This window comes from Coffea eugenioides, chromosome 3 (assembly GCF_003713205.1).
Source record: "Coffea eugenioides isolate CCC68of chromosome 3, Ceug_1.0, whole genome shotgun sequence".
NCBI classification, from domain to species: domain Eukaryota; kingdom Viridiplantae; phylum Streptophyta; class Magnoliopsida; order Gentianales; family Rubiaceae; genus Coffea; species Coffea eugenioides.
Genome location: NC_040037.1, coordinates 7,361,841 through 7,370,234, shown reverse-complemented (window position 1 = coordinate 7,370,234; position 8,394 = coordinate 7,361,841).

The following is an 8,394-nucleotide window of genomic DNA, read 5'->3' as shown; positions in this document are numbered from 1 at the left end:
TAAAACTTCTATTTCTTTTTTTTTTCCTTAGAAAATTTAATCTTTAATGCTCTGTCCTTTTTTTTTTTTTAGTATTTACACATATGTAAGGTACTATTTTTACTAATAGTTATTGATAATTTTGGTTGGTAAGTCTCTCAAGGGCTTTTAAAAGGGTTAGATTGTGCATACCTCGAACTGCTCAAGTACCTTGTGTACTCCGGTTTCCAGTAATGCATTTCCAATTTAGTATGCACGAATTTTATGTATTTATGTCGTTAATTAACCAAAATAAAACCAGACCATTTGCTGAGTTATTATGTTTGTTCATGTAATGCTAATAACGATATTCACCACTTATTGTCACTGCTGCGCTGTTATAGTACATACTGAATTCTAGAGGCAATCACCGCATCTTCAAGCTACTGGATTTAGAGGCTTCATTTGGATTGAAAATTTTGATGAAAGATGTGAAATCCACATAAATTGCTCTGATTGTTTAGAGTATTTAAAAAATATTTGAATTTGTAATTTATCAGATATATAAATGCATTTTATATACTAAAATAATTGTTAATTTACAAATCTAAATATCCCATAAATAAATTAAACAACTATTGGGATCATAAGAACTTAGACAAAGAAATTAAAGCTTTTGGAATTTCCAAATAAGAAAAGCCTTGCTAAAGCAGGAAAGGAGGACATACACACACACACATATATATATAGTATCTACCTTGATCCATCGCTCGAACTAGAAAAATTCATGCACGAAAGAACCTTGAGAATCTAACCCCATTGATTAATGTGAAATCCAGTAAGTCCCTGGATTAGATAATCATATTTTGTTCACCAATCTAAATCACGGAAAAAAGAAAATGATTGCCTTTGCAATATATCTTTTTTGGAGATCGACTAAAAAGACAAAACGATATCCAATTGGCATAAACAAGGGATATGCCAATTTATTATACGTACTTTTAACTGATTTTGATCCTTCTGCTATCAAAGACGGAGTATTTCTTTCATTGTAACACAAGCAAATACCCTGTTATCGAATTTATAAATACATAACAGTGATACCACGACCACTTGCTTAGTACTTTACTGAAAATACCTTACAATTCTATCATACTATTACTTCCCATGCACCGGGCAGCTACCACTGTCTTTCTAAGTGCTACTTCGTTAACTCGTTTTGGTAGAATATTTCTCGTTGTAGAAATATACACAGCTTGTCCGGCAGCGCTGGTTTGTTGGGGGGGGGGGGGGGGGGGAATTGAGGAGTAAGGAGGTAAGTGAGTCAAGCTACTCGTGACAATTTGACATTCTGATTAGAGAAAATTACTATCTGACTCTTTATTACATATGTGCGAATTATTGTTGATCCTTAACTGTCCCATTTACTTTAACAGATGTCAAGTTTGGCCTCCCTCTAATTCGTTGTACTTTTTTCGGATATAAATAAATTAAGGGATGGCATCCCTATTAATTAAAAAAAACTATCTGACTCAATTTTATTAAATTCGAGTTCAAGGTTGAGTAAGTTTAGTAAATTGAGTCGAATTCGAACTTTAAAATACTATACTCACAAGCCTAATTGAGCCTAATCAAATATTTTTAGTATTATTTAGTTTTTACTTTTACTTTTATATATTTACAAAAATTTTGGTTTTTGGTTTTTAGTCTTTTTTTATTGATGGAATCGCTACTCCCATTTAAACATAGCTAATTTGTTTTTATTATTTGAATACTAGTTTAAGTGTTTTGGTTTTTATAACTGCACATGAGTTATTAAAAAAAAATTTAATAAAATTTTTTACAAAGAATTAATCAAACATATTCGATCGAGCTAAAGCAGGGGTAATTAAGCTACCTACACAGGCAGGGTCTAAGCTATCCAGTACCATAAATTAACTTCTGGACACAGAAATATGAGGTGATGACTTATGCACGACGTGGCTTACGGTAGAAAGTGCTAAAGTTATAACTTATTTCCGCATTTCCCAGTCAGGATTTCCTTTATCTATTTTCTGAGATAGTTTACTTCCCTCCAAATTATTAATAGCTTAGTTGAGTCCATTTCCATCCCCTCACCCCCTAGTCTAGGAATAGTTGTAAAAATGTTTTACTCAAAAAAAAAAAAGAAAAAATTACTTCCAGATACGGTCATATTTCGCAAAATTTTATAAATCTTCTTGTAGCCTCTTAAAATTTTTTCAAGTCTTAATTTTTGTCTATGTAGAAATTAGAATTTATTCCCCCTAAAATTTTAATATCCTTATGCATCCCCTTCAAAGATTAAATATTATCACATATATCCTTAAAAAATTAGACTTTACCCCTCAAATATTTTATGAAAATGTAAAAGTACACCTTCTAAGTGTACATCTTTACTAGTTTCGAACCCCCAAATCTCAACTTGTGCTTCTGTCAATATTTTTATTGTTATGTATGAGTCTCGTATAGCAATTTAGCAAAATATGCATGTTGTTTGAAATGATTTACAACAATGATATATACCTGTTAAATGCATTTTACACTATTATAGAATGACTACACTGACAATATCTCGTCTTGTTATTTTTCAACCCCACCTTTTTTCTTCAGTTTTGGTCGTCAACTTTAGCATGTGTATAGTCAGTTCGAGTGAATTCAACATTCTCATAAACCATTGAGGATGAAGTTGCGGACAATAGCCCCTACAATTCTACAAATTCTCCACACCTTTATGCAAACAAAAACCTTGAGGGGCTAGAAATTAGATTAAAGTTACCCGCCAACACAAATTGATTCAATTGACAAGGACGGACTACTTCCTCACAAAAGATCGTGTATTTGGATTCCGTTATTGATATGAAAACTGTGTTAGTAAGTGATTTGTAAAAACTCCTGTAAGCTATCTACCATCTTAAGGGCATGTTATAACTCATGATGATGAGCGAAATCGAATTCAGTCAAACTTCTTTCTACCTAAACAAAAAATTAGAGTTACCTAAACTTCATATGAAGTAACAAGTTACCATGTAATATACAGATTAATTCCACAAAATTTGCGGCCCCCGTGATAAACGACTTTTCAGTTTTCGTTTCTAACTACCAAAAAAAACCAAGAGGATATGATGTTAAGAGTTCAGTTATCCATTTGATACATGTAATTATTTCATGGAAGATAGTTGATGATCATGACGATATTTCGGTTGCTACGTGCTTTTTGGTCCTTGCTGCTTTCAGTTGCTCTTCCACGTATTTGGAGCTATAGATTAAACAGCACATTCTTGTATGTAATCTTAGTTTATATGAATTAAAATTAGCTTTGATATATTACCCTTTTAGGATTTACTAGTATTTTGGGTCGACTCGGTTGTCCTTTAATTCAACTAGTAGTGTAGTCTTCTACATCCAAGCAATCCACAGTAACAAAAAGACAAACCATATGCTCTTAGTTTTTTTTTTTTCCTAATAATTGGCATTAGTCTACTCTACACCTACTCCTACTCTAATCCATTTTAGGAGGAGGACCCAATTGAATCAATAAAAAAACCAACAAGAACTAAACCATTATCGGATTAGACTGATGCACTGTACGCCCATATGAATTTAACCTACTTAAGTAGTAAGCCACATATAGTGGCAAAATTAGCTTTGATATATCACCCTTTTAGGATTTACAGTATTTTTGGTCGACTTGGTTATCCTTTTCTTCAACTAGTAGTGTGGCCTAATACATCGAAGCACTCCCCAGTAACAAATACATCCAAGCAATCCACCATCACATTTTCTTCAATAGTCTTCACACATCCAACTCCAAGCAATCCATTCACAGTAACGAAATACAAAACCATATGCTATTTCGTTTCTCAAACTTCCAACCAAATGCTATCAACTAAAGCTTGTGTATTTTTTTGATAATTGAAAGGTTTTGAATTCGAAACAAATTTTTCTATAACTTATAATTCTGTTCATCTTACCATCTAATCTAATCAAATTCTATTAAATATTAACTGAAGCTTGTATTTTTTTTCCCAATAAGTATGAAATTTTAAATCTAATATTTCGTACTTATAATTTCTCCCGTCTTTTCATATAAATCAATCCTTCCCCTCCCTCCAAGCTGTAAAGCTCGTGTACTTCGATATACTTCGCGTGGGTAGTCAGACACGTGTAGAATGGGCCCTACATGTTTAAAACATCAGCAAAATTGTCTGGAGCCCAATCATGCATCTGGTCATTAGCCCCAGGGTTTTGGATTATCATGCTGCCACGTGCTCTAAAAACATGTTTGGTGAAGAACACGTGTCTGACTATTTGAGGTTTATACCCGCGTGAAGTGTATCAAAGTACACGAGCTTCAAGCGATGAGGGAGGGGAAGGGTTGGTTGATGTTTTAAACATGTAGGGCCCATTCTACACGGGATGCGTACTGCACCCTCCGTTGAAACGTGGGGGTTACAAAATCGCAACGGATCTTCTGTCCACATTCTGTGTCATTTTCTGTCTTACTTTTTATTATACTAGTCTAAACACCTGTGCTACGCACAGTAGATCATTTTTTTGGAAAAAAATTATAATCGAGGGAGGAATTTGAAAAGAGTAATAAATGTATGTAATTGTTCATATAATTTAGGGTACACAAAAGTATAGTTAAAAAATAAGATTTTGTAGCAATAGTTCAATATATGATAAAAACATTCTCATTATTTTTAAACTACCACATTGATGGAAGTTGGATCCTGAAAAAAAAGAAGTAGAAACCTATATCATAAATTGAGCAACATAAGGGTCCAATTAAATGTAACTAAATATTTAATTTGATAAGTAAATGAAATACTTACAAATATCTTGCCTTCGATTTGATAATCTTTCATGAAGGTAGAAACATTCTTCGCACTAATCAACTCTGAGTACGAATGCCAGTATTGGGGGTTTAATTAATTCTGTTGAATTTTGTGAATCTTGTACTATAAATGGGAATGCACGATTTTTACATGAATAATGTGTTGATCAAACAATGTACCTCCATTTTCCTAACAATTAAGAGCATACGGAATTTAGAATTATCATTTGTTTTAGAAAGTTTGTAAATAATATTGTATAAAAATATATACGTATAAATAATTTATACCTTCCCTTTTAAATCTCTAAGATAAGAATAATTATAACGAAATATGAATCATGCATGCCTGTCTTGAAGAGCGAGGTATAAGTTACCACCGGGATCTCTAACTTGTATGTTAACATTGTATTTGTTAAGAAGAAATTGTGATATAAAATAAAAAATATAATTAAAATTAAAGATATATGAAAATAATCACTTGACAATAGTGTCGACTACGTCATTGCAATGGATATACACTATTTTCAAAAATGAGATTGACATGGTTGTCCACGATTATGTTGTTATCTTTTATTATTGGGTTGGAGGAATTTTAATCGGAGTGGAACTGTTAATTAGAGGAGTATTAATTGGAGTATGAAGGTATGTGAAGGGAGGAATGTTAGTTGGAGTGGAATTATTATTTGATGGAAACATGATGGTGTGTTTCACATATGGACATGTTGTATTTTATGAAATAAATTAAATTTAAAATGCTAGAAAAATAGAATTGAGGGTGGGGAGGTGCACAGAGGTTTGTTGCTAAAAATTTCTTCTCAAATTTATATAGATATAGATTGCTATTTTTCCTACATAAACATCATTTTTTAATTCTTTTTTGTTTCATTAAGATCCAATGACTATTAATTGAGTAAAGCTATTAAATTTTGTTTTTTACTCAATTAATAGTCATTGGATCTTAATGAAACAAAAAAGAATTAAAACATGATATTTATGTAGGAAAAATAGCAATATAATAAAAAATGGGACATAGAGTGACACATGATGTGGAACAGAAGATCTGTTGCGGTACAAAACTCTCTTCCAATTACATGCCCTAAGCTAAAGAAACCCCATATGCTTGACCACGTGCAGGCCCGTATGCTATCCTCGAGTTCATGTTGACTTTGACTAAAATTTCCTACTGCATTTTCCCCCATTTTTTGGAACTCAAAATTTGGTACTTGGTATCTAGCAGCTTATTATAAGATTTGAAGACATCAGAGTCTGTTCCCAAGAATCTGAATCCCGTATATGGTAAGCTTAAATCATGACAAATTCATGGTACAAATACAAAACTACAAATCCTCTATGAAGTATGTTTGTTAAAAGGCCCTTTGTCTACATTTTACACCCGTCCTTCGTTCTTCTCCCCATTTGGGCGGCAACCAGAAAAAGGGGAACAAGGATTTTATTGGATTGTAATTGAAGTTAGGCCAATAGAATAAGGCTCTAGATTGTTTTAGATTTTGCATAGGTTAACCCTAGAAGGTGTCTATTTAGAAACAATTGGAATCAGTTAGAGTTTTCGATTGTTGTAGATATTGCATAGATTGTCGCAGAAACAATTATGTACAATAATCAGAATCAGTTAAAGCTATTTTTATTTTGACTTTTTTCGACTATTACAAAATACAAATGCGTATTGAGAGCAAATGAAAACATACCGTGTTTGAATAGAAGGAAAGTTATATGGGAAAGTCAAGTAAAGGAAAGTGAGGTAAGGAAAACGAAAATAAATTTTCCAACACGTTTGGTTACTACGAAAAATATTGAGAGAATATAAGACAGTTAGTAGTAGTTATTGAAAATTCTGCGAGTAACTAGCTATTTTCCTTCAAAATCCTGCAAATTTTGCAGGATACAAAATGCAAGAAAATTTTTCAACATTCTTGCCAACCAGACATGCATGTCATACTTTTCCCCGCAAACAAACGCTATCTAAAAAAAATCAAAATCCATAACCAAATAAAATGATCAAACAAGAACAAATCCTTAGGATATGAGACAATAATTTATGTGGCAAAGAAGAATCCAGATACATGTTGTATTTAATGAGTGTGTGTGTTGGTGGTTGCTTGGTACGGGAGGAGGGATTTGATCCTTTGGATTTGGACTAGTACTGCAACTTTGATTTGACCTGAAGGAACATGGAGTAATTAGCATAAGCAGGCACGCATGCATGCATGTTTTGTACAATGAGGTCCAATGCTGTTGGCTTAACTGGGCTAACTGCATGCATGCACCTGAGACTGAGAGTGGAGTCTTGACTCTTTATTGGAGGAGAGGGTACACGACAAGATCCAGCCCCATGTTTTCTAGCCTACTGGTGAAAAAAAATGCCAAGATGTGAAGTAGAGAAACCAGGAGAAAAGCTTAGAAAATGACTTCCCCGAATCTGTGTCTTAGATTTCGGATGTTAACATTTCGGTTATCATTGATATGTACTGCTCGTTTTGTTTCTTCACTAATCTTTTCTGACAGTGAAATGTATTCTCCCTCTTAGAAAATGACTTCCCCGAATCTGTGTCTTAGATTTCGGATGTTAACATTTCAGTCATCTTTGATATGTACTGCTCGTTTTGTTTCTTCACTAACCTTTTGTGACAGTAAAATGTATTCTCCCTCTTTTGTAAAGCTTTCATAGTTGATCAATAAATGAAAAGTTTAATTTTACTCAAAAGAGAGAGGAAACGTTTCCATTATTTCAGAATAAGATCAGTAGCTGTACATTCGGAAGCAAAAATGGTCGAGTGAAGTAGAAGGCTAATTTTATAAAAGCAATAGCCTAATCAGTCAACTGAGAGACCTTAAGTTGAATTAGCGGCGGAAGGATGTCCCTAAGGGCATCCACAATGGTTTACACTCTAAAGAGTATAATCCACGTGCTACGTCAGCATTCTATTTTCTCCTTTTTTATTACACTTTCATTCACAATGGATTACACTCCACAAGGTATAATAGTATGGGTCCACAATTAAATCAAATATTTATTTTAATAATGCATAACACATATCCCATAAATAAATAAAGTAATTTTTAAAAATAATTTTGTTATTTTTAAAAAATAAAGTACTAACTTTCATTAAATTTTTTACCTTTTGAATTTTTTATTTTCTAAAAATGATATTATTAATTTTTAAGTTTGAATAATATATCTTTTTCTATCTCTCAAAAATAATATATTGTTATTTTTTCAAAAATAATTATGCAGAAAATTAAACAAATATTTGATACCTCAAATGCGAAGATATCATAATAATCCATACTTAATTAATAATTCGGAATGTAATTTTCCATAACATAATATTACATAATTTAAATCAAATAAAATACAAATAATAACAAAATGAACGTTGCTGGCCAAAATTAGAGTCAGGCTCTTAAATTTTGTAGTGGGGGCCACCCATTATACGCATCATCAGCATGATGCGTGTAATGGATATTACACGGCCACAATGGGTGGCCGTGTAATACCCCTGGTGACATTACACTTGCGTTGGAGATGCTCTAATTAAGCAATAAGAAGAAAGAGCTTA